Here is a 27459-nt window from a genome sequence, read left to right on the forward strand (position 1 = left end):
CTGTTCAACTTAACTAAAGTTTTTTTTCAGTGAATATATATTTGTAGCACACTGAGGCCTTCGGGTGTGTTGCACCTTATAAGAATTCAATAACATAACATTTCTGAGGCTTGTGGATCTGCTTGGATGGAATTGCATGCTTTGCAAAGGCCGACATTGAGTGGTAGGTGTGGAGTATTGCATGACTTGTTTTCGAAGATCGAAAAAGGGACGTTGACAGGGCGCGTTTGTAATACTATGCCTAGTGTGACCTGTACTATATACCCATGGTCCTTCACCATTGTTTTTTTAAGCCATTGTGGCCTGTTCTTAGAGTCCGTAGCTTAGCTACTTTTGATATAGTTAATTCAATTCCATTATTTCTTAATGACGCGTCTTTCTACACACATCTTGGGCTCCCATTTCAATACGTTTTTTTCTACAACAAACTATCACACGAATGTCTCCACCGATGTCTTCAGCATTTTGCCACTGGCTTCGGCCTGAATTGAGCTTCAACCTTTGCAGTAGGGAGAGTGGTGGGATTTAACATTTTTCACTACTCTTAGAGAATGCCTCTTCTCACTATTCCCTTTTCATACCTCGGTCTAGCTGCCTTTACAGATAAATATGGAAAGACACTCTTTAAGTTCTGTCCTTCATGCAATGTCTCGGGAGGATAGCTCAGGGGCAACGCGCTCACTTTGGAAGCAAGACGACACAGAGCACCACAGGTTCGATCCCCGGGTCCGCGATTAGCAACCTCTGGGTATTAAGTGTGTTATGAATAACCTATCATATATCATAAACCATCTGTATCCGGGTTAGTGTCCGTACCAGTGAGGGCCATTTCCTACACAATAGAGGGCCATGGAACAGGAGCTGGTTGCGAGGTCGCAGACACTGGAGGAGGTGGCGCCAGGTGGGACTGAGACCGTCTAGTAGGACTGGCCACAGGAACCAGGTCCGGAACTACAAGAGGACCAGGAGCCAAAAGGTGGTAGTCGCTGCTGAACCTCAGAGACTAGAGTATGGAGAGATGACAAAATGTCTAAAGAAACTTCTCTTGGAAATGGATCTCCCAGAGCATGAGGGGAGGGGCACATAGGGTGAGCAGGCTGATGCAGGTGTGCAGGCCGCTGGGCCGGCTGTGGATGCAGGCTAACACCACCCTGCATTGGGTGTGAGCCAACGTCTTTAAAGACTTCTTCCCCCTCTTCCGATAGGATGACCGGAGCAGAGACAGGGGCTGGAGACACGACCCTAGGAGGCCCCACAGGGGTGGCAGGTAGATAAGGGGCCATTGTGGGTAGAAGGATCTGGAAGTCCCTTCCTCTCTGCTGGAACCCCTTGTAAAGGTGCCTATCACGGGCACACCTGGAGAAGGTAGGGCGGGCGGAATAGACCCAGCCGGGACTGACTGAGGCCTTGGAGCCAATACTACCCTTGAGATAGCCGTTGTGACAATTGAGATGGTGCCTGCAGTCGTGTACGAGCCTGTCGATGTGACAAAAAAAACAGCGATGCTGACTTGCAGGAGACTATTTCAACTGGTGTCATCGATCAGGAAGTCCTTGGGGTCATCGACGATGATGCTGCCTCCGACGATGAACAATGTTTTGACGTGCCCAGTGCTGATCGAGATGACAAGACGATGCGGTGCTGGTCGCAGAGGAGGTTGGAACGTGCGATGACTGCCTTTTTATGTACCTTCCCCCTTGAAGCGTCCTCAAAGGATCTCGACCTCCTGCCAGAGGGAGTACGCTCTTTGGGCCTGCTAGCCCTGACAGAGGCACGCCGCACACGAGGAGCGAAACTAGAGGACTCCCAACACGAAAACGTGTGGTAAAATGGCCACTAGGGGTGGAGCCAAAGAGGAGTGTCATTGGTTGGGGCAGTGTGACCCAAAGTGACAGCAATAGGTTATACAAGCGACAATGCAATATTTAGTTTAAAGCTAAACTGCTCTATTTTACCAAGGATTCCCAGCCTCACGGGGAATATTCACAGCATGTTAATCCATGTAAGACCACATGCTGGAGAAAGATGGGCAAATAAATACGAAATCAGCCAAAAACATTTCAGAGGACGAATTGGCAAAGGATAAAGAACCAGCCCTCCTGCTGGAATCCAGCAGGCAAAACCTACAGAGAGTGAGGCCTAGCTCATGTAGCAGCCTGGCAGATATCGTGCAACATCTTTGGAAGGCTGCAAAAATACTTTTTGCCCTGCATAAATGCACATGCAGCCCTTCGGGAGGGGGACATTTCACCACCATGGAGGCCTTCAAAATACTACCTACCTTTGCAGTAGGCAATATTCGCTTTAGCTGCCGCAGAGCGCGGTGAAAGGTCCCTCTCACACGAAAAGCTGATCAGAAGACCTGAAGTTTTTTGTACACGTCAGAAAGAACTTCTTAGCCTGAGCCACATCCAGAGACTAGAGAACCGTTTCCTTTTTAGAAGGGTCAGTGAAAAGAAATGAAGGGGCAATGTCCTGGTTGATGAGAAATTTAAAAAAACACTTCCAGGAGAATCTTTGGGCGAGGGTGAAGAACCACCTTATGTGAAGCCAAAAAAATGGGGCTCTGCCCAGCATGTCTGAAGCTTACTCACCTGTGAGCAGACTGTAATGGCACCCAAAGTCTCAAGCACACTAAAGCTCTGTGCTCCTAACCAAAAAATAGGAATCCTTAGTGATCAGCAAATCGGTTCCTACTGATGAAAGTGCCCCTAAAAGAATACTTTGCTCCTGCATCCAGAAGCGTTTCACATGAAGCAGGGCTGACTCAAGCATAGATTGAGGCTGCCACCCCAATTAGCTGCCAATTGAAGCTGGAGGCTCAATCTAAACCGTTTTGTGAAGGGGACAGCTAGCACACACACCAGACATACCATTCCTTCGAAGACTAGGGCTGGAACCCCAGCCACGCCCCGCATCATAGCATCCGAAGTCTTGAGTACTTTGACACTGTTGATTGAGGAAAACCCACCAGTATTCCAGAAAATACTAAAGTACTGAATTGTCGGAGTCAATGTTGATTTTTTGAAGTTAACAGTTAGGCAAAGGGAGAACACATCAGCGTGGTTACAAGGGAGCCATAAGCGGTTAAGTCTCCTGCTGAGATGTAGTAGAGGTAAATGTGTATCCCCACTCAGAAGAAGATGCAATGTCACGGCTCCTATAACCTTTGTAAAGAAAGAGTAGAGACCAAAAGGGTGGCCTCTGAACTGGAAGAACGTGAGCTATTGCAAGCCTCAGGTAATTCTTGTGAGAAGGACACATGGCATGTGTATGTAAGCGCCCACAAGGTCTAACACGAATAGCCAATTTCCCTCCTGCAATGTCCCCTTCAAGATCTGAGCCAGAGTCGTCATCTTGAACTACTCCTTAGGAAGAAATCGATCGAGCTTAGAGCTCCAGGTTGGTTCGAAGGCCAGCCTTGTCCTTTGGGATGGTAAAGAATTGGGTAAACAGTTCCTCCGAAACCTGGTCCTGTGGGGCCTGCTCCACTGCCCCAGACAAAGCAGTTTGTCAATTTATTCCTTGAAATTTGATGAAAAATGTTGAGGAGGAGGGTAGGTCGAAGGCAGAAAACCTTGTATGCGCATGAAGATGGTCCAGGGGGTCGCTGTTGAAGGACTGGCAACATTCCATTAATAGTGACTGCCTCCAACACCTTCGTTGTCTTTTGCTTCTCCTGCTAGAGGACTAAGATTTTCTCATCCATTCTGCCCTGGAAATGTGCCAGGATTTCCTTGAAGGCCGAATATAGCCTGGCCCCAACCAAAGGACTTGCAGACTATGAGAATGTCTTGTATGTTGATTTTTACGAGATAGCAGAATTTACTGTGGGCATATAGCTCTTTTCTTTTTTGAGCACCATGGCTACGGTAGAATGGAACAATTGTAGATCAAAAGGGAGAGCTCAGAACTTTCCCCGAGCCTCATTGAGTAGTTTAATGCTCGTGATCCAAGCACCCCTTCTGGAGTACAAACCAAGGCACACACTCACCTTGCTCCGACAGCATTACTTAAATACCGTTGTAGTGCACGACTGGATCTTTGCACATCATTACAAGAGCTGGCCAATAACCCATAAAATTAATTCCCCTTAAAATTGGGAGGATTGTCGTGTAACCTTATACAATGGACAAAAAAACATTACATTTACCACATCTTCTACCACCCTTGGATCACATTTGCACTCACATGATTTTCTTCCTCTACTACATTTACTGCTTTCGCTCCTAAGTGGTAAGATAGTTAATCTGAATTTTTGTTATCAAAGAGCAGGCATGCCTTTGCCTGACCCAGGACATACGAGGCTTGCAACCCCCAGTGCACTTCAGAGTAGCATGGGTTTGCACCCTCAGCTTCATTAGCTCTTCGTCTTCCCTCTGTTTATTACAGAATTTGAAGTGAGAGCATGAGTCTATTTTTTGAGTTGATGCTTTTTTTTTTTTTTTTAGTCTGTACTCATGGAGTGTGAGTTTTTATACCATGCTTCTAGTTACAGGTGCGCTAGTTTTTTCATGTAATCTAGCCATTTAATCTTTTTTGCCACTTCACTTTTGCATAGATCAAACAGAATATTTTGTGTTAGGATAGCCTGGAGGAGCGTCCAAATTGAGACCCATAGCTTTAATCTCAAAATAGTCTATAAAAAGGTACATGGCTCTCAACTATAAGTGAACCGATAAAGTCAGGGACCTCTGCTGAACTCGAAGTAGTTTTATTAGGAACTCATGTTCACTAGCTCCAACAGGCTACCTTAGTATAACCCCCATATGCCAGCACCTTATGCCACATTCTTTGTTGGATTTACCCGTGCCATGTCACGTATGGAAAAGTGCTCAATATTTTTTGCAAAAAGAATGAGACGTAAATTTGCGTTCAACATACGAACAAGTGCTTTTTCAATATAGTTTGCATCTGCGTTTGATTAACTCAATTGTAAAGTCACATTAGAGTATACTTTTTCCTCCCCAAAGGAGTAGAGTGATTTTTTAAATTTATTTTTATTTAGTGTTATGGTTCAGACAAAAAGTATAAACCTTTCACTTCATACAAAAACATGCAGCAAAAAGAATAAACATTAAATTAACATTCTTGTACAAAACAAGCTTTGAATTGTTAAAACAATTTTCATAAAACATCACAAAAGAGAACAGGGAAGTTGGTCAGCGTCCTTCATCCTAATTCCATTATTTTTCTCACTATCTGTTCAAGAAAACCAGTTAAAGCCAGTATCCGGGTCTGACTCTTGCCAACCATCCGGCTAGACCACGCAAATTTGTTGACATTTTTCATTCCCAAGTATTTGTCCCTTTCTTTTTGCAGAGCCGGGCAGTCGGCTACCAGGTGCTTGATAGTTTCTTTAGTAGCCAAGTTCTTACAAAATCTACAGCTCTGATTGCTCGTGCCCAGCCCCCATTTACTCGTCCTTTCCAAAGTCGGGAATTGATTTAACCCATAGCGTAGGTAATTAGTCCTAAATTTAGGACAAGCGAAGATGTGAACATACTTCGGAAGCTCCTCTCTTTTAGTGAGACATTGGCTGTATTCAACATTCATACTGCAAGTCCCCACCTGTTCCGAGGAGATCATCCAGTCATGTTTGTGTAGTTATTCTAGACAGTGGCCAGGTTATTACAAAACTATGGATGACCCTATCAAGGTAAGTAATTCGGTCATTTCTTCCTTGAATTTTGTGATGGAGCCCCCAGATGCTCTGGTTTGCTTCGCCCACCCAGCTCTGATAGAGACGTAGCTGGTAGATTTAGTAGTTTGGCATATTCTGCCATTTTTCTCCATTTAGCTCTCGTCCCCAATGAGATCAACACAAACTCTTGCCTTATAACAGCATTTGGAATGGACATAGACAGCCCTAATGTTTTCTTAAACAGCATTCCCTGGATAAGGAATGCTCCATATCCCCCAGTTCAAAGAGACAGAGATCCAAGCCGTAAAGTAAAGTAGCCTCCACGGTGGAAAGATAGTATTGAAGAAGAGGGTTAAGAGAGAGGTGACAAAGTTGAGAGTATACCTTCTTCATTTTTGCCAGCAGTGGCATGGTCTTACCCCTGATCAGGAGTTTCCAGCTCTCTTTGGAGTGTGTATTGGTGACAAGGTAACCAAGATACTTAACGGATTCATCTCTTAATAGGGAGTTTCCACCTACCTTCCATATAATAATTTTCAGGGCTCTCTTATTCGTGAAAAGAATGACCTTCGACTTCTGGCCGTTTACTTCGAGGTTATTCTCTACCGCATATTCAAAGAACAGAGTCAATTTCCTCTGGAGCCCCATTGGTGTCAGATCGAACAAGACCAGATCATCAAATATAATGCAGTCTAATGATCGCAGGATTAGTAGCCCCCCTCCAGACACAAGGTAAGTCAGCAACGTAGAGGTTGAAGAGGGTGGGGGCCACCACGCACCTTTGCCGCAAACCAATGTGCGGAACAATGGGGTGCGTCATGGCTCCCTCCCCCGTCAACCTCACTCTGACCGTTGTATCTGTATGCAGCAAAGTCAGCATCTGCACCAGCGATAAAGTGAGATTCATGCCCAACAATTTCCTCCAGAGCCTTGCTCTGCAAACTGTGTCAAAGGCACTGGAGAGGTCCATCGATGCCATATAGACAGTCCCTACCATAGATTTTGTTACCGCTGATAGAAGATGTGACATAGCAAAGGCATTCAAGGAAGTTCCCATGGCGGTGCGAAACCCAATCTGAAATTGAGATGTTATGTGTCCCTTGAGCTCTCTTAATAGAAGAGTTCCCAAAATCTTGCTTGAAGAGTCCAGCAAGGCTATTGGTCTCAAATTATTTGGTTCTCCCCTATGCCCCAGTTTGTGTATGATTAGGGATTCTTTCCATGTGTCAGGGACTGTAAGGGTTTTGGTCCCATAGTAGAATAAGTCTCTCAGAGGGTCAGCCCAAACTTCTGGATTGGATTTAATCAATACTCGCGGTATGTTGTCAGGGCCCGGAGCCCTTGATGGCTTGGCTCTATCGATTGCCCACACAATATCCTCGGTCTGTCACTACAGGACCCCTTGTACCGGGCCCATCATGTTCGGATTAGAAAAATTCTCATCAGGCTGCTTAGCGTATTTCTTGGTGATATAAACTTCTCATTCCTGGGCAGTGATGTTAAACTCCAGGGAATTATGCACACCATTCGTTACACCTCCCAACATTTTCCAGAAGTTGGCTGTATCCTTCTGGATAAGGGTCTTGATCAATCAATCTTTACCTGCCGATTCGTATAAGTGCTATTTTGTGAAGGCCCACTATTCTTTTCTACCATAAGGTGGACTTATCAGGAGCTGTTTTAAGTAGTATTCTAATGGCTGCCCTCTTTGTCTGTTTCGCCAATTTAACTTTGACATCAAAGGGATGGTTATTTTGTTTCCCCCCCGGCAATTTGACCACTATTAGTGAGAGACTACTATTAACCATTAAACTCTGTCTTCCCAACTCCATTTTTGACATCTCCTTTTCCCACAAAACACTAAAGGACATATAAGCACTAGCGTTCCATTTCTGTCCACCCCCCTCTTTCCGATGAAATGATGCTGTTTCGTGTTGTATATGATAGGAGTCTGATTGCCAAGGGGAAATGGTCACTGCCATGGCCGTCCCCTTTTACTAGTGGATCACAGATATGTCCCAGGTCTTCAGAGACAAAAAGGTGGTCAATCCATGTCCTTTTCTCCTCCCCCACACCCCACCACCAACTCCATGTATAAATGTCCTTCACTTCATGGTGCTTTGGTAAGCAAATCTGAAGGTTCCATTGCTCTAAATAGTTGTTCCGAGCCACACCCTGTTGTACAGACTAAGTGGGGCGTCTTGCAAGCTTTACCAAACCCCCCCCTTTGCAGTATGGTAATACACAGGCAGAGTTGAAATCGATCCGCCACCACTATAAGCTCTTTGTCTCCCCTCCCAGACCAGTTTGTAAGAAATGTGTAACTCCTGCTGAAGGTCTACCATTTTAGTATTCAAATGGTTAAAGTAGAGGGTGACATTAACAAATTAGCATTTATGATAGGAAGAAATAAGTTCACAGCCATAAGGTCCTTCGAGTTTGCTTCTATTTCATAATGTTTGAAGTCATAATTTAGGTCAATTGCAATTGCCAGGCCTCCAGACGGCCTACCTTGATGACCCCTGATGGCGACTAATATAGGTGCGAAACCCTTGAAGCTCAAAAGGGGTAGTTGCCATTGTCTCTTGTAGCAGTAGCAGCCCTCCCCTCTTTAATCCTGAAACAACCAGTCCTTTCAATTTAAGATTTCCACATATGTTCCATGTGGTTAGTGTTAAGCACCCTTCTTCAAAGGCTGAACTGCTTTGTCTTTCTTTTCTTAAACATTTCCAGCGCGGACCCCAGCCACGGCCATTCTTGGAGGTCCGTTTTCCCAGTTATGTCCAATTTGTTTGTTCCTTATGCTGGTGACAATAGAGGCTGCGGGGCGGGACGGGGGGCTAGTAAACCCTTCATTTCTTCCACTGATTTTAATTGGCCTACTTGGTAGCCAATGGTGGTAAGATACACCCGGTTATTCCATATGATGTGTGCTATGAGATTAGAAGCATAGTAACAATCGATCTTTCAGCTCCCCTTTTTGGGAAGCCCACCCTCAATATGTCCTCTGATCTACAGCCCATAGCTGAGGGATTTCTTGGAAATTAATTATTATTTGGCCTCGGTTTAAATGGACAGGCCCACAGATTAAAGCGTTCCTCTCCCAGCTCGTAGTGGTCTGAGAAAAGGAGTCGAAGTCGGTCTTCTGTGATGCAATGACCACCAGTTTTTCTGCTGGGTCCTCAATAGGCTTAGCCATCGACTGCCCAGTTATTGGCACGGGATCAAATGCCTTTTCTTCTAAGACTACAGAGGCATTACTTGTTTGAGTTTCTCGGACCATGTTCGTAGCATGGGGGGGTGCCAAGAAACCAGTAATTGTAGGTGGTTTTGAATTTTTAGCAATCCCCTTTTCTTTCCGGTTCCAGCTGGTTTTGCTTGTTGGCTAGAGTCCGACATCTCCTGTGTCAAATGGAGTTACTTTTTTATTTCCGTTTTGCACTGGCATGTTTTTTTTTTCCCTGTGTGATCTTCCTTTTCTCCTTTGTCTGCTGACCCTAACCCAGCACTCACGATCCGAGTCTTCCTCTAGAGTCATTTATGACCTCTATTTCAAGTGGAGGGCCTGAGTCGTCTGGAATGTTTTGCCGTTCTGTGAGGCAAAACTCTACAAGTGGTGAGGGACTGTCTGGTGTAGGCAAAGGAGATATTGGAAAAGGTTCACCGATTTCCATCTCTGGGATCTTTGTTGCTCCATTCTCCTCGGTAAGCATGTGTCGTTACCGCCCCTCCTCCTCAATTAAGAGGCTGACCAATCAAGGCCTTGCAGGAGTTCCGATGTTCCTAGGTGTTTGCCAATATTCTGGTTAAACCCTGATCCAGAGTGTCCAGCTATGTTGCATTGGCTTGAACCAATTATAGTACAGCCTTAACATTAACTGCAAAGCCAGATGAAAAGCGGATATTGATGCAGGACCCAAAGACTCAACTTGCGGCATGACATTTGGATCTCTCCTTAATGTTAAGTTTTTAGGAGTATAGTAATTGTCATGAATTGGAGCAGGTTGAGGCGGACAGTGTTCCCATCGTTCCTGATGCTCTATTAAAGAGCTGTTCAGTGGGCTAAGTGCGTAATTATAGGTACTTCCAGTTCTTTGATTCCCCGTTTCTCCAAGAAAGCCCACCTTTCAAACAGTCCGATGTTGCCAAGCTCTGATTCCTTCCATGTCATTAGACAGTTTCTCAAACGACGGGTCCAACACGGATTCCTGGGTTTTAAGAGTGAGGATAAGTAAAAAAGTCCATCCCCCCTCCCCCTGGTCAATGGGCTTTGTCCAGGTTGTTCGTCAATGTGTTGGTTTCTCGTCCTTGACGTATTCCCTTCTTGGGTGATATCGAGGGTCTCAACCATAACATGATTCGCTATAGGTGGAGATGTCTTGTGTGGGCACGTCTGAACTCCCATGGGTAGGCTTTGAGTCTCACCTCCAGGCTCAAGCCACTCTGGGTTGGAAGCCGGAGTTAAACTTGAAATAACTCCTACTCCTTCCAATGCTTCCCCGTCTAGCACGCTCCCTTAGTTTGTTGTCGCAGTGATTTCCCTGTTTTCTGATGGTATCAGGGATGCAGAGTTCAGTAGGCTTTCATCGTTCACCTCAGTAGGCATCTTAGTTGCCAAATATGTGCCTTTGGTTGTCGGTGGCACACTCAATATGGTAGTAGCATTCGAACACGAATTCTGTGTGTCACTTAGGAGTTCCAGCTCATGGTGGTCTTGTAGAGCAATGCGCCCCTTTGCTGTGATTTTTAATTTCCCATATTGCAATTTCGACATTTTTAATGTCTTAATGAAAGTGAGAAAACTTGTAGGTCAGCAAATCTTTGCCCAGAGCAGCTGTAAGCCCTCTGAGAATGCCAATTCCTTAGATTAGAATACGATCGGTGTCTGTGGACAATCAGTGAGTCAATGTGCGAGTAGGTGACAAGGATATGGTTCAAAGGGTAAATTACCCAACAGTCACCCTGTTCTCAAACCTCTGATCGTACTAGTGCCACATCTATTCGCTCACTGGTTGCTCATGCCTCGTGTTCTAGGGTAATACGTTTGTAGGGTCTCATAAGGAACACTGCGCCTAGAACGCCTAGGACTCCCTGTCCCCCTATCCACTATTCTCAGAGCAAGGACAGTAGGTCAGGCGGTAAAACAATGAAATGGGCGACAGTCAGACACTAGCTGTTGGTGGTTATTGATGGTGAGTACTCTCACCGCTAGCAGTCACTTATAGCCATGTAGTTATGTAGCTGCTCTCATGATCCCCAACTACCATGTCAATTCAAAGCAAAGCAACAATCAGTCAGCGGAGTGTGGTCAAACGCAGTGCAAGCGCTCACACAGAAGGCAGGGGACTAACTCCTGTCTCATTGCTTACTTCTCCAACCCCAGCTGCTCCACGCCGCTCTGGTGCTCTCTTGATGTGCAGCTCTGACACAGTCTCAGGTCAATCTGCAGCTCAGCTCCACTCAGAGGCTCAACACTTTGCAGTCAGCACTCGGTACCGCCTGCTGCCACCACCACCGCCGAGTACACCACCGCTCATGCGCTGCCCGAGCTGAGCCTGCAGCTTCCAGCAGGTCAGAGGAAATGACTCAAAAAAACGTAGGAAAAGTAGCACAACGCATGTCAAGGCTGCACTGGTTTCAACTAGCAACTCAGAAATCAGCAGCAGTCGAGTGCTTTCTCTATCCTCAGGTGGTCACCAATGATGAAGGATCAGGCAAGTGCAACCACCACGGCCTCAGAATGCAAGACTGGTTATATTTAGCCTAGAGCCTTTTATTTGTGGCAGCTCTATTCTGAGGTGACACTTCGACTTGGCCCTTGGATGATATCTCGCATCAGTGGAAATCCACAGCGCCACCTGGCCCCCACCCTCCACCCAGTCACCCCAATATCACTGCTGGCAGAACCCACACCTCTACCTGCAATGGTTCTGGTAAAGGGAGCTCCAGAAATAATCACACCCAGTATTCTTTTGTGGAAAACTTATAAATGTGGGAACATCTTTGCCACCTAGGTCATCCAGTGGAGTACCCAGAGACTCACTTAAAAAAGGTAGTGTCGGTATTGGTGCATTGGTCCACAGGCAGCTGAGAAGTAAAAGAAGATTTGAGTGTGTTGTTGTACAGAAGACCTGGAGTCATGGCCATGGTCGTGCCAATGGAAGTGGTACCCACAGAACAGTAAGAATTGTAAAAGAAAGGGGGAGACGGCCCAGAGGAGGCAAAACAGTTGAGTCTGCAACAGCAGCACTTCCTGAATGTTGCCCCTCAAAATGAAGGGATTGCTAGAGCCATGACCATCTGATTGAACCTTCATCACAGCAACAGCTGTTTCAGTGTGCATATAGGATCCAGAGAAAGGACATGGGAAAAATCAGACATAGCCTGCGTCCGGGCTGCATATCTTGAAGAGTAGAGATCCAGGAGCCTAAATAAGATACAATGGGGGGGGGGGGGATCAATTGGAAACCCATGTCCATCTGTTGCAGCCATGAACTGTATACCCTTGGAAACGTGGCCTATCTGGCACTAGACATTGACAGTATTTTCTTGTGAAGATTCTGGATAGAGGTGTGCCAGATTAAAGGTTGTGGGGATTTTCCATGGTTGGCTAGGACTGCCAAAATGGGTCTGGAATGTGAGAAACATCAGTCAGAAAAAACGTTACTGAAGGTACATTATTTGGTGTTCTGTAGTCATTGAGAGGACTTGTGGGGTAGCACAGGTGTGCGTGCGTGTATATGATACATTACTCACCGTAGTCGTATTTCTGATGCTTGTATCTGCTTAGATTTACATGCTGTGCGTAGGCAGACATCTAGTGGAAGCTTGCTGAGTACTACAGTTGTGGTTTTCGAAATTCGAAAAAAGGGACGTCGACAGGGCGTGCCAGTAATACTATCCCTAGCGTGACGTCCACTGCACCCATGATCCCTCACGCGTCGAGGTCCCTCCGATTAGTTTTCTGACATGAGGTGTAGCGAGAGTACAGGTGTATCCAAGTGGATACTTATCAGACAAGCTCATAAGCATCCATGCGCCTTCTCTCCGAGGGGAAGGAAGGGCGGGTCGCATGTGAAACTAAGCAGATACAAGCATCAAAAATACGATTACGGTGAGTAATGTATCCCTTCTGAGGCTTGTGGAATCTGCTTGCATCACATGCTGTGCAAAGATTAGTGAGCAGTGGAAGAAGGAGGTGGGATTGTGAGAAGGTTCATGAGTGAATAAATGCCTTAGAACTGCCTGTCCCACTTGTGCATCTGTCTTGGAATGGGTGTCAATGCAGTAGTGCAGAGTGAAAGTATGTACAGAGCTCCATGTAGCTGCCTTGCAAATACAGTGTAAGGGGACATTTGCAATGGAGGCTAGAGTGGCTCCTGTGCCTCTTGTGGAGTGAGCCCTGGGCATAAAAGCCAGAGTTTTATCTGATAGTGAATAGCACAGTTGCATACATCTGACCATCCATCTAGAGATGGCATTCTTAGAAATGCGGTCACCTTCTCTGCCTGGCGCTATGGAGACAAACAATTGATCTGTTTTTCTTAGCAGTATGGTCTTGTCTACGTAGTAGAGGACCGTTCTCCTCACATCTAGTGTGTGGAGTTTTACCTCAGCTGAGCCGTTGGGTTCCTGGAAGAAAGCCGGTAGCTCAAGTGACTAGTTTACATGGAATTTGGAGTTTAATTTAGGGGAGAACCTAGGGTGAGTACGTAAAACCAGTTTGTCTTTGTGAAAGGATCCTGCACAGACAATGCTTGAATTTCACTAACCCTTCTTATGGAAGTGATGGCCACTAAGAAGGCAGTTTTATAAGTCAGGTGTTTAAGACTAGACTTGTGCATGAGCTTAGCGAGTACCAAATTGAGATCCCATCCTGGCGGCGGGTTAGAAATTGGTGGGTGGAGTCTCTTTATTCCTTCCATAAATGCCTTGATGACCGGTACTTTCCACCATGAGACATTATTATGAGAGGTCGAGTAGGCTGACAAAGCCGCCAGGTGGACCTTTAGGGAGTTGAATACTAACCCTGCATCTAGCAAATGGAGCATATAAGTTAGAATGTGGGATGGAGTACATTCTATGGGGTTGATCAGTTTAGACTGGCACCAAATTATGAATCTTCTCCATTTGTCAAAGTAACAGTGCTTAGTGTTTGGTTTTCTTGATTCTTTCAAGATATCCATGCATCTCTGTGGCAGGTTGAGATATCCGAAATCTATGACCTCAGGAGCCATTCTGACAAGTTAATTGAGTGCGTCTGCGGGTTCACTGTTAGTCCATCAGGCTGGGTGAGTAGGTTGTACTGGCACGGGAGTTGGATGGGATCGCACATCGCCAGTTTGCGCAGATGTGGATACCATGGTTGTCCTGCCCACATTGGAGCAACTAGGATAAACATATGTTCCTTGTGTATCTTGTTCACCACCTTTCTCATGAGAGGTGTTGGGGGGGGGGGGGGGGAAGCGTAAGAAAATTTCCCTGACCAGTTCATTCATAGGGCGTTCCCCTTGGAGCCTGGCTGGTGGAACCTGGACGCGAAGTCTGGGCATTGACTGTTTTTGATTGTGGTGAATAAGTCTATAGTGGGGAAACCCCCCCATTGAGAGAAGAGGTGTTCTATGACTCCTTCGTGTAGACGGCACTCGTGTTCCTCTGGTATGGGATCTCTGCTCAATGAGTCTGCTAGAGAGTTGAATTCCCCTGGAACAGGTTGCAATGACAGGAACGTCTTCTGTTTGAGTGCCCATTTCCAAATTTGCTGCCCAAGTTTGGAGAACGTGTACGTCCCTGTTTGTTGATGTAAAACATCGCTGTGGTGCTGTCTGTTAAGATCTGCACAGATAGGTTTGTTAAATGGGGTTCGAATGCCTGAAGGGCTTTGAATACTGCCTGAAGTTCCAGCAGATTGATGTGGTTCTGAGCTACAGTGCAAGACCACAGACCCTGAGCTGTGTGGTGAAGGTAGTGAGCCCCCACACCCTGCCAGTGAGGCGTCTGTTGTGACAGCCACCTGCACCTCTGGATCGTAGAAGGGTTTTCCTTTCGTTAGATTTTCCCTTGTCCACCAGCGAAGATTTTGTGTAAGTGTTGGCAAAACTACCACTATATCGTCCCACTGACCGCTTGCCTGAGACCACTGTTTTGCCAACCACTCCTGCAGGGGTTGCATGCGCAGGCGCGCGTGAGGATCCAGGTAAATGCAAGATGCCATAGCTTTGCGCACCCTTATCTGGTGGCCGGCCTGATAATGTAGTATTAGCAGTAACAAATGTTGTACTCTTTCCTCTGATGGAAAGACCAACCCCTCGTCTGTGTTTAAAACAGCTCCTAGGAACTGTTTTGAAGTGCTTGGCACTAGGCTTGACTTTTCTCATTGATGGAGAAGCCCAATTGAAAGAGAAGGTTGATTGTTCACTTCGCTAAATGTTCTGTTTGCAAATTAGGGGGGGGGGGAATTCCCCTGTAATGAGCTAGTCGTCCAGGTAAGGGTACACTGGGATTGTCTCCTTGCGCGGCCACCCCCGACAGTACCTTTGTGAATACCCTTGGAGCAGAGGTTATTCCGAAGGGCAGCACCTTGAATTGGTAGTGCTGGTTCGCTATCTTGAAACGCAAGAATCTTTTGTGCGCTGGGAACATTGAAATATGAAAATAGGCATCTTTCATATCCAGTGTTCCCATGCAATCCCCCCTTTGTAGTAGGGGCATTACCTCTTATAGCGTAGTCATGCAGAACTTTTGTGGCTTGACATACTTGTTTGCAGGGAGCAAATCTAATACTGGGCGCATTGTTCGATCTTTCTTTGGCACAAGGAAGTAAGTTGAATAAATACCCCTGTTTACCTGGTTGGCGGGGACGACTTTGATGGTGTCCTTTAATAGAAGTGTGGCTATCTCTTCGAGAAGGATACGCTGGTGTTCTTCTGAGTGGATCTTCTGTCGTGGGGGGTGGTCGTGGGGACATTGGAGAAGTTCTATACAGTATCCGCCTGCAACTGTGGACAGTACCCATCTGTCTGAGGCGATTCCCTCCCATGCGTGGGTGAAGCTGGAAATGCGTCCTACTGGAGAAGCATGGGAGGGCACCTGAAGCGGAATGTCAATGCTCCTGAGGTGGTGTGCCACCTCGAGTAGGGCCTCTCCCACGACCTCTGCGTTGTCCTCTGGGATAGCCCTGGGAGGATTAACCTCAATTATTTCCCTAGGAGGAACCCTGGCCTTGACTGTAGTTGGATCCTCGTTGGGAGTTTTGGCCGCGAAAATGGTGAAAATTGCCATTACCCCTCGACCCGGAAGGCTTGTGGGTGAGTTGACCTAAAGATTTAAGTGTGTCATACTCGAGGAGGGGGTGCTGAAGAGCCCGACCAAGATGGCCACAGGCCCGTTAAGCTCTCCGGCACCCTCAGATATTCGGATGATATCCTGCCGACTTTGCTGCTGATTTTACACCCAGGTGGGGTGTGCCAGCGCTACTCATCCCTGTGCCCCGCAAGAGCATCGGATGGTGCAGGGTTCTGTTGCGAGGCTCCTGTTTTCCTGTTGGAGACCCCTGTGCAGAGTGGAGGAGGGGCGGTCCAGAGGCGAGCGTGCAGCGGAGAGGCCCTGTGTGCTGCCCGGCTTGGATGTGGAAGAGGCGCAGAGTTTAGCCCCCTGCTTGAGGCTGTTACTGCGGGCTTCGGGAGAGGCTGCCCCGAATGTGCACAGGAGCGGGTGCAGCCACCATCTGACTGGGGGACCCGTGTGCTGTCCCGCCCGGCGGGGTCTCCGGACTATTGGTGTGGACTCCGGAGGGGCTGCTCCGGGCGCCGAGGCGCCGGGAGCGCTGTGCTGCGGTCACCGGGGGCTGGAGATTTGCAGCGGCGGCTGCGGGTGCCCTGGAGGGTAGCGGGCTTGGCGGGGAAGCCGGGCCGTTGTCGGGGACCGCCCCTGGCTGTTGTGCTGCAGCGTTGGGACTCCTGCTGGCGAAGTCAGCCATCGCATGGGGTGCTGCGGCCGCGGCGCCCACCCTCCTCTGAGCTCCTTGGAGGTGTTGGACGGAGCGGGGCTGCATTGGGGGGCCCGCTGCTGGCGCCAGCTCTCCGGATGCCTCGGCATAGTCCTTGGGCCGGACTCGTAGGCTGAAGAAGCTTTGGAGGCCTCTTGAAGATTGAAGGTGCTGCGACCACGGAGGCTGCTCTCCATGCCCTGGTGAGCTTTATGAGACTGCGTTTGTGTGTTTCGATTACTCCTGCATGCTTGGAATCTTTTCTTCACCTGGTGCCCCTGGCTGCTGATTGAATCTCTACGCTTGTGGCACGGTGGGGGCGCTGTGCCTTTCTCCTCCCCCCCTTGTGGTTCTGTTGGACTTTGGGCACGGGTGTGGAGTGCGCCGGGTGGATCACTGAAGGTGTCGCTGAAGGTGTTGCGGGGTACTGGCGCTGCAGGGGGGGGTTGCATTGGACATACTGGTTGGTGCATGGGCTTTTATCCCCCCTCCCCCTCTTCACTCGCACATCATGTCAAAGGCGGGCAAGGGCGGCAAGCAACAAGCCAAGCTACATTTCGAAGTACCCGTCCAAGCTAAATCCAATGGGGTCATGGTGGTTTGTTCGGAGCTGGGCACCTCAGCCTTGGGAACGGATCCCTCATCAGCGCTTCAGGATATTAAGGTCATGCTTGTTCAGTTACAGTGTGGGATACAGTCTCTTGATGGAAGGATGGACACATTGACCTGTAAGGTGGACAACATGCAGGTCCGTTTGGACAAGCATGGGGAACGGTTGGATGAGGCGGAGAGCCGGATCTCCGGAGTGGATGACGTTGCAAGTTCTGTGTCTGTGGCAATGGCTGGGGTGCAGAGAGCTCTGAAGGAGCTTAGGGAGAAGCAGGAAGATTTCAAATCACGCTTGAGGCGGCTTAACGTCAGGATTGTGGGCCTGGTGGAGTCGGTGGACCAGAGGGACATGGAGAGTTTGGTTGAAGGCTTTTTGAAGGAGGTGTTAGGCCTGGAGGGATTCTCCCCAATATGTGTGGTGGAAAGAGCTCATAGGATTCCTAGTGGAAAGAGACCGGTTCCGGGAGCCCCTACGAGGCCGTTGATAGCTCGCCTGCTGAATTACCGTGACAGGGATACTGTGCTTCGGAAGGCGAGGGAAAAAGGCACTGTCACTTACAAGGGGGATGTCATTAGGATTTTCCCTGACTTCTCGGATAAGGTGCAAGCTACCCAGAAGATTTTTCTGGATGTGAAGAAACGGTTAAGGGACAGAAATCTGAAATACGCCATGCTATATCCGGCTTTAGTCGGGAGCTTTATAATGGGGTGCTGGTGGGTCGGGCTGGTAGCTTCCCTCAGCGCGAAAGCTGGTTGACATTATGTTGTGGGTTGTTGATGGGTTGTGATGTCTGGCACAAATGGGGGGGGGGGTCGTGGGAGGGTCTGGGGGGTACAGTACAGGGGGCTGGGTAGTCACCGAGAAGTTGGGTGGTTGTCGGTAGGGGAGGGGGGGCACGAGGGGGGGGGGGGGGGGAGTTGTTGGAGGGCGGATGGGGGGGGATTATTGGCACGAGTTATGCATTTCTTAGGTAGGTCGGTTGCTGCCTGTATAGCAGAGTTCATGAGGTTTAATGTTGGTGACACGTTTTTAACTTGGAATGTGCGGGGACTTAACAGCCCTCCGAAATGCCGGAAGGCGCTCCAATACCTGCGGCGTCATCAGGTGGAGGTGGCCTTCCTTCAGGAGACCCACCCGATGGCGGAGTCGGAGGCCAAGTTTGGTTAATGCTGGAGGTGCCACAGATATTTCTCTTCATACTCTTCCTTTTCCAGTGGGGTGTGCGTGTTGGTGCACAGGTCTGTGGGTTTCCGTCTAACTAAGGTGCTGAAGGATACGGAAGGTAGGGTAGTTATAGTCCAGGGTGTTACACAGGGGAGGTTATATACGTTTATTTGCTATTACGGCCCCAATCAGGACACATCTGAATCGCTGGAGTGGGTTGAGCAGCATTTGGCAGGCATGCCTTTGGGGGAGGTACTGTGGGCCGGGGATTTTAACGCAGTGCTGGACCCTGCTCGAGACAGGACCGGGCGCCACCCGTGCTTGGATAGCAGGTGCTCTGTTAAAATCCAGGGCATGCAGGAGGTGTGGCGACTGTTGGATGTGTGGAGGGTGCGGAACCCGGAGGGGTATCAGTACACGCATTATTGTGCCCCACACAACTCGGCAGCCCGCCTGGATTACTTCTTGGTGTCGGAAAGTCTTTTGGGGCAGGTGTCGGAAGTGGAGACTTTGGCTCGCACTCTATCGGACCACGCTCCGGTGGTCTTGACTGTTCGTCTGCGGGGACAGGTTGAGGGGAGGCCGCCATGGCGTTTTAAAAGCGATGAGCTCACAGACGTGGTTTTTAGAGAGGAGCTGGGGAAGGCTATTAATGATTATTTTGAGGTCAATGAAGGATCGGTGTCATCGGTCGGTACTCTATGGGAAGGGTTTAAGTGCGTGATACGGGGGGTGTCTATTGCTAAGGAGGCAGGTATACTGAGGGGGATCCGGAGGGACTTGATGAAAGAGGAAGAGGAGATACGTGCCTTGCAAAGGGCTGCCCCTGTTCCTTCCAGGGTTCAGCAGGGCGAGAGAATGGTGCACCTTCAGAAATTTCGGGAGTTGGCCCAATGGGAAGTCAAGTATTTGTGGGATAGGTCTGCAACTCGGAAGTATGGGGAGGGTCAAGCTCCAGGTAGGTGGCTCGCTAGGGCCACGTGGATGGATACGTCAAGAAGCAGAGTGACGGTAATTACGGATGGGAGGGATGAGTCATTTTGAAGATGAGGCGATACTTCGGGAGTTCCACACATTTTATGCTCACCTGTATGCAACCCAGTGCTCTGCCTCGCAGTCGGACATTGATGCATACCTTGACCAGTTGGGATTGTTTTGGTGTTTCGGAGTAGCAGAGGGAGTGGCTAAACAGGCCAGTGTCGTTGGGTGAGGTGCAGGAAGCTATAAAGTCGTTGCCTAACGGGAAGTCCCCAGGTCCGGACGGATTTACTTCGGAGTTTTATAAGTGTTTTGCAGATAAGTTAGCGCCTTATATACTCTGGGTGTACCAGGAGGTGGTACTCTCTTAGGGAAGCTCTGGTAGTGGTACTATTGAAACCAGGAAAGCCCAAAGGGGAGTGTTCCTCCTACCGCCCGATCTCTTTGATCAATTTGGATAATAAGATCTTGGGCAAGATTTTGGCGTCTCGCCGCTCTCCGTTGATGTCCACGCTGGTTCGTGCGGATCAGGCGGGTTTTATCCCTGGGCGGTCGACATCGTTTGGCCTACGGCAGATGTTTGGGTTAATGGCCGCCCTGCCGAGTGATGCCCCGGCGGCTGCAGTTTTGTTAGATGCCACTAAGGCTTTTGATTCTATCGATTGGCCATTCTTATTCACGGTTTGGAGACGGCAGGGTCTGGGGGAGCCCTTTCTGGCCTTGGTGTCACTGCTCTATGCGAAGCCTGTCACAAGGGTGCGGGTCAATGGGCAGATGACCTCGCCAATCCCTCTTGAAAGGGGAACGCGTCAGGGGTGCCCCATGTCCCCCTTATTGTTCGCTTTAGGTATAGAGCCTTGGGCTGAGCGAGTACGCGAGTTCCGTATCCAAAGAGGGATTCAGCTACACACCCATAAGGTGATAGTTTCATTGTACGCAGATGACATGGTCTTGTTTTTGCGTCATCCCGGGTCAACTTGGACCCGATTATGTTAGATGTTCAGCAATTTGGGGAGCTCTCGGGGTTAAGGGTGAATCCGGGAAAGTCGGTAATATTCCCATTGACGGATGGGCTGGTTCGGTTTCAGGACGGGTGGGGGTTTCAGTGGGACATGCTCAGTACTCGGTACTTGGGGATTATCTTGGCTAGGTCAGAGGGGGAGGTGTATCGTAGTAATTATGGGGCGACTCTGCAGCAGGCTAAGGCAGCAATGCACAGGTGGGCTTCGCTCCCGCTCGACTTGTTTGGTAGGATCTCGGTGGTTAAGATGTCTATACTGCCCCGGTTCTTATACGTGTTTCTTAACTTGCCTATTCGAGTACCTAAGATATGTTTCCAGGATCTTAAGTCAGCAGTGTCTCGGTTTCTTTGGGCTGGGAAGCAGGCGCGAGTGGCGTGGGACAAGCTCATTGCGCCTGTTCACAAGGGGGGGTTTGGCCTTGCCTCATTTTGAATTGTATTATCATGTGGCTCAGGCTAGCTATCTAAGATATTGGAATGGTCTGGCAGCAGAACATAGGCATGTTGAGGTGGAGCGGTCGATTGCATCCCAGGCATTATTGAACTCAGTTATTCTGACAGCCCAAGCTCGCTCTGGGCGGTCCGGAATTTGGTGGAGTTAACGTGCAGGGCTTGGTCTCGGCTGGAGCAGGTACCGAAGGAGGGGATATTCTTCTCGCCGGAGCTTACGGTTATATTCATTCCGGGGATGCCTGTGACGAGTGAAGTAAGATATGTTGCTATGACGAAGCGGCTGGGTCTCACTAAGTTTGCGGATCTGTTTCCGGATGGTAGATTTATTACTATCGAGCACTTGAAGGTTAGGGGGGCCTTGTCAGCGCTGGATGTCTTTCTGTATTATAGGCTTCGAGTGGCGCTGCGGGGGCTCTTTCCGGCCTTTCCCAAGCAGCCCCGGACGGCCAAACTACTAGATAGGGTGATTAGGGGGAACTTGGATCGGAAGCTGCTCTTGGAGCACTATGCGACGATGTCAGAGAGGAGGTCACAGTCTGTGGTGTCGGGAAAGTTGCTCGGTAGGGAGATCTCGGAGGATGTATGGCTATTCTGCTGTGAAGGTACTAGAAAAGGGGCTATTCATTCTAATTTTAAACTTGTTCATTTTAAATTTCTGCACCAATACTATTACTCTCCGGCTCAGCTGCATCGATTTTTTCCTCATAGGTCGGCGGCTTGTATCAGGTGTGGGTATGAACCTGCTAATTTTCTTCATGTGGCATGGGAATGCACATCACTGGCTCAATTCTGGGAAGGAGTGTTCGATGTGATAGAGCAGATTGCGTCTGCGATACACCTGGACCCGGTGATGGGGTTGTTTGGTTACACCGCCCAGGTTCCGAAAGGGGCTTGAAAGTTGATAAGCCTTCTCCTGATCCTTGCCAAGCGTAGGGTCGCCATTGGGGTGGGGCAAGAGCATTCCCCCGACGATCGATCAATGGTCTCAGGATGTTATGTATTGCAATGATATGGAGCGGCGATGGGGTGTGATATCTAGGAGGGACAGAGGCGACACCAGTATGTGGGATGCGTACACGTCATATCTTCTGAATAGGGGTGGCGGGGAACCGGGTACCGCACCGTCACAGGTGTCCTTACACTTATCACCGTCTGACTGAGGGGTCTGGCCCACGCGAGCCTCGTATCGCAACAGAGTGGCGTGTGTTTTTTATTTTCTACTGGGTGCTTGGAGCCGACCTTAAATGTTGCGTACAGTTATGTGCCATGTTGGAAGAGGGAGGAGGGAGGACTGGGGGGGTAGGGGTGTGGTTTACAGTTGCTGTTTATATGATTTGTTAATCTTGAGTGGGCTGCAGAATATGGGACTTGGCCTTACATTTCTGGGTGCAGACTATTGGGTGCAAAGGTGCCCCCCCCGCCACCCATCACCCCGCCACTGCGGACTGCAAACGTTGGACATCCTTTGTGTCGTATCCTGGGATGCTTCGGAATTTTTGCTATAAAGTTCTTGGTGTGATGACTCTGGGGTGGGTGAGGGGGGGGGGTATGGTCCGGGAGGCGGGGATGCAGGATTGTTATTGTTACTGTTGGAAAGTTGTTATGCCATAAACAAATTAATAATAAAATATATATATATATATATATATATATAAATAAAGGTGTGTCATACTCTTTCTTTGCTGTCTTAAGGGCGTCTTCGACGGCCTTACCGAAGAGCACATTGGGTTCAATAGGCATCTTTATAAGGGTGGTCTCTGGTCTAAACCCTGACTGGTGCAGCCACGCATGACTTTTAATAACAGTGCCCTGCGCAATGACTCTTCCGGCATTGTGAGCTGCATCAAAGTTGGTCTTAAGAAGACAGCTAGACACTGCCCTCCCATCTGCAACCACCTGTGCTAGTTGGGACTTCAGTGGCTCTGGGGCAGACGAAAGCAAAGCCGACATTTCTTCCCACTTGTGGCAGTTGTAACTGTCCAAAAGTGTTGCACTGTTCGCTATTCTGGTCTGATAAGCCGCAGAGGAGACCTTTCTACCCATGGCATAGATCTTTTTTCTCTCCTCGGCGGGTGGAGCCTCAGAGGAAGCAAGGGGTGTACCCGCTCTTTTTCTAGTTGTAGTCACAACTAATGAGTCTGGCTTCAGCTGGCCTCTAATATATAATGGGTCTGAAGGTGTGGGTCTAAATTTCTCTACACCTGGGTTTACAGCCCGTTTGAGGTTGGGGGCTTCTAAAGATGGTCGTATTCTGCGCTGCACCGACTTTAGTAGCGGGATAAACTGCGCCACTGTTTTCTTGTCCCCAAGGATTTGTTTTGCAAAATTCTTTATCCTCCTGTACCTCCTGGGTGTCAATTGGAAAGTGCTCGACTGCCTTGGCTAGCACCTCATTAGGGAGGGATTGATTATTAATAGGAGTATCGACAAGTGGAGTGTCTTGGTTAAGAGGGGAGTCTATAGAGTACATATTAGCTTCTTGGTCAGCCTCTTGGTCCTAGTCATCCCCATAATAAGGGTCTGCTGTATCCTCATCACCAAATTGAGGGTCAGCTGCCTCTACAAAAGAGATCTTCGTGGTCCGATTCTGGGTCATAGAGATCTATGACTGTACTCTAATGGAATATTTGTACAAGTCCTCTTAGAAGGGGGTTGAGTAGGTAGAGCAGAGGCTTGTGAACCAGAGGGAGCTGAGGTGGGGGGAGTGGAGTGGAAACTCAGAAAGTAATCAGGGTTTTTCTTGTAAAAATTGACCAGAAAGGTCATTCTTCTCATCACTCTGTCTATGTCTTGTGAAGATCATTCTTTTGAACTTTTTGATGACCAAAGGTTGAGGGGAAAGACCGAAGTCCTCATCTGTGGGAGGTACTACCTTAGATTTTTCTTTATGAGATATAGGCCTGGATTCTCCAGGTTTCTCCTGAGCGGTTTTATCCCCAAGAGGGCTTTTGTCCCTATCAGGTGTTTTAGAGGATTTCTTGTGAGGTTTTCCCCCTCCCTGGGGCCCAGAGGTGTGTTTAACTGACTTTTTGGGGCCTACTACTTGATCTGACGCCAAGCGTCGATTTTGGGATGCAGGTAGGGCCGAGGCCTCGTCCGCGGACGATCGACCTTCAGAGGAAGTTTTATGAGCGACACCCTTGCTGTCTTTCAACGTTTGGGCCCTGTCATGTGTCGATCTCGAGCGAGATTGCCCAGAGGACCGGGACTCAGTGGACTTTTGCCTGGGTGTCGAACGTTGTTGATCGCTCAACCCATATGCCGAGTCTTGACCTGGGCTTATGTGCTTAGTGGTGTGTGTCTTTGTCGCGCTTCCGCCGCCTGGTGTAGTCCGCACAACATGGCCGCCAGCCTGTCCAATGGGGCCGGGGGCCTGCGCTTGGGTAGCTGGAGCTACACAGTCGCCCTCGCCGTCCGAAAAGGCGGCGTCGCTGCCATCGCTAAAGGCGGCTTCGAAACTCCATGGCCTCGAGCTGCCTGGCATAGTGGGCCGGACGTTTTGTGGAGCGGTCCTTTGATGTCTTTGGCTTGAAGAGCCTACACGCTCGACAAGACGTTTCGAGGTGGTCTCTTTCCAGACACAAGTTACAAACTAAATGTTTGTCTACCCACAGGAATTTACGATTACACTTGGGGCAGAATTTAGAAGAGGTATTTTCCATAATTACAGGCAATGGCTGCAGGGCGAACGAAAAAAATGTAGGAAGGGGGGGTATATACATCCTAAAATGACCAACCCCCTCTCTCCCTACTGTCTGGGCATGGTCTGGGGCGGCCTTCCAAGGCCGAACGGACCGTCGCGGTAGTCCTTCGCCGGGCAGTTTCTCGGTCTTCACCGGCGTGATGTCTCGGAGGTCGGTGAAAGGAAAGAAAGAAATACTATCGATAATTGAAATAAGTCAATGGCTTTACACCGAAACAGGAACTCCGCTATACACGTTCGTCTAGAAAGGCAGAAAAAAGCAATCTGAGGGACGAGACGCGTGAGGGATCATGGGTACAGTGGACGTCACACTGGGGATAGTATTACTGGCACGCCCTGTCGACGTCCCTTTTCGAGTTTCGAAAACAACAACTGTAATACTCTGCAGCTTCCACTAGATGTTGGCCTATGCACAGCATGTGCATGTGAATCTAAGCATCAGAAGAACAAGTTACTTCTTACCTTGTAACGTTCTTTCGATGGGATGTTCCTCCAACGTATTGCTTATCTTTGATAGATCATCTCCCAGCTTGCTGGCCTCGGAATTTTTTTTTCAGTAGAGGGTGCTGCGCGTTGACGTCCCTCGAGCCGATGTCCCTCGACGGCCTCTGTATCGGCGCCGACGTCATCACGCGTATAAATAGACTCGCGCATTTCCGTTTTGACAACAGTTTTACATGAATTGGTTATTGACCTTGAAGGAGCGTAAGCTGCAACCACAAGGGAAGTATTACTGCGGGGATGGATGGGAGTGGCGATAAGGAATACGTCAGCGGAACATCCCATCGAAAGAACGTTACAAGGTAAGAAGTAACTTGTTCTTCGAAAGGATTGTGTCCTCTGACGTATTCCTTATCTTTGATAGACTCCCGTAGCAGTGGTGTGTAATTGGAGGTGGGAGTAAAACGGCAAGTTTCCTTTTAGGAATGAACTGAATGTAATACAGCTTTGCCAAACCTTGTCTCTTGACTAGAGGAGGAATCCAGGTTGTAAAATCTTGTCAAAGTATGTGCGGACGACCATGTGGCAGCCGCACATATGTCTCGAACCGGAACCCCTCTTTGGAGGGCCGAGGAGGCTGCGATACCCCTGGTTGAATGAGCCCTAAGATTATGAGGAGGCTCTTTCCCTGCTAGTTTGTAACATTCCAGGATGGCCAAAATAATCCATGTGGAAATGGTTTGTTTTGTTATCGGTAGTCCTAATTTGTGCCCTGAGTAACCTACGAACAGTTGGTCTGCTTGCCTAATCCTAGCAGGTCTGCTGATTTAAAAGCTTAAAGCCCGCTTTGGGTCCAGCCTATGTAGCCTTTCTTCCTCTTTCCCCGGATGGGGAGGCGGATAGAATGAAGGTAAGGTAATTTTCTGAATGATGTGGAATTCAGAAACCACCTTTGGGAGGAAATTAGGCTTCACCCTTAGGCCAACTTTGTCTTTATGAAAAATTGTATGAGGGGGTTTACAAGATAGAGCTTGTAATTCGCTCACCCTTCTAGTAGATGTTAAAGCCACTAATAAGACAGTTTTAAGGGTGAGAAATCTTAGCAAACAAGAGTGGAGTGGTTCGAAAGGAATACCCATCAGGAAATTTAAGACTAAATTTAAGTCCCATAAAGGAACCTGGAAAGGTCCTGGAGGGTAGACATTAGTAAATCCCTTTAGAAATTATATTACTAATTTGAAATATGAAGGGTCCTCTGCAGTGCGCTTGAAGATCGATAGCGCTCCGAGATAGCCCTTGATAGTGCCAACTTGAAGGCCTGAATTTGCCAAGTAGAGTAGAAAGGATAACACCGTTGGTGTACCACATGAAAAGGGGTCGATATTCTCCTCTCTACACCAGCTGCAAAATTTGTTCCAACGGCAGAGGTATAAAGACTGTTTCTGCCCTTCTGGCCGAAAGCAACACTTCCATGACGTCATCAGGGAGGTCCCAATCCTTGTATCTCAACCTTTCAGAAGCCAGGCGTGAAGGTTGAGGGTTCTGATGTCTGGATGGAGAACCTGATCTACCTTCTGTGAGAGAAGATTCTCCTTGAATGGAAGACGAATTGGAGGGCAGATGGACATGTCCAGAAGGTCCGGGTACCACGTTCTCCTGGCCCAGTCTGGAGCAATTAGGATCATGGTTCTCCGGAATCTTCTCAACCTCCTGATCATTTGAGGAATGACAGGGACTGGTGGAAACGCATACAGGAGTGGAAACTCCCAGTCCACCACAAACGCGTCCCCTAGAGCTCCTCTCGGGGGAAATTCCCTTGAACAAAACAGATCGCACTTTCTGTTGGTACTAGTGGCAAACGGATCCACTTGAGGGGTTCCCCAAAGGGCGAAGATCTCCTGAAGGACTTCCTGAACTAGTTCCCACTCGTGGGAGACTGTGCCCTGCCTGCTCAGAGCGTCCGCCGTCAAGTTCTTCTCTCTGGCTAGGTGAACTGCCGATAGAGAGATTCCTTCTTGAATTGCCCAAAACCAGAGCTGCATTGCCTCTCTGCACAGTGGCAGTGATCCTACGCCTCCTCTTTTGTTGAGGAAGTGCATGGCCACTGTGTTGTCCGTCATTATCAGAACATTTTTCCCCTGTACAGATGGCAGAAAAGCTTTCAGCGCTAGTCTGATTGCTCTCAGCTCTAACAGGTTGATATGTAGTCTGGACTCCGATGGAGACGAACGACCGCGGATGGTCAAGTCGTTGGTATGGGCTCCCCACCCCGTGAGTGAGGCATCCGTGACTACTGTCATCTCCGGCCATGGTTACCAAAACAGTTCCCCCTTCAAGGTGTTTTTCTGGCAGGCCCACCACTGAAGGTCTCGAGCCACCTTGTCCGGAATCTGAAGGAGGTCTATCATTCTCCCTGAGAATTGCGACCACTGAGTTCTCAGTGCCCACTGAAGAGATC

General features: G+C 48.6%; 1 protein-coding gene across 2 annotated transcripts in view; it reads right to left on the reverse strand.

The window, feature by feature from the left end:
• LOC138567392 (E3 ubiquitin-protein ligase RNF216-like) overlaps nucleotides 1-27459 on the reverse strand; it is a 2013370-nt gene that overhangs the window by 1591104 nt on the left and 394807 nt on the right. The gene's annotated exons all lie outside the window — the stretch shown is intronic.

This window comes from Ambystoma mexicanum, chromosome 2p (assembly GCF_040938575.1).
Source record: "Ambystoma mexicanum isolate Mex_15411 chromosome 2p, UKY_AmexF1_1, whole genome shotgun sequence".
NCBI lineage: Eukaryota > Metazoa > Chordata > Amphibia > Caudata > Ambystomatidae > Ambystoma > Ambystoma mexicanum.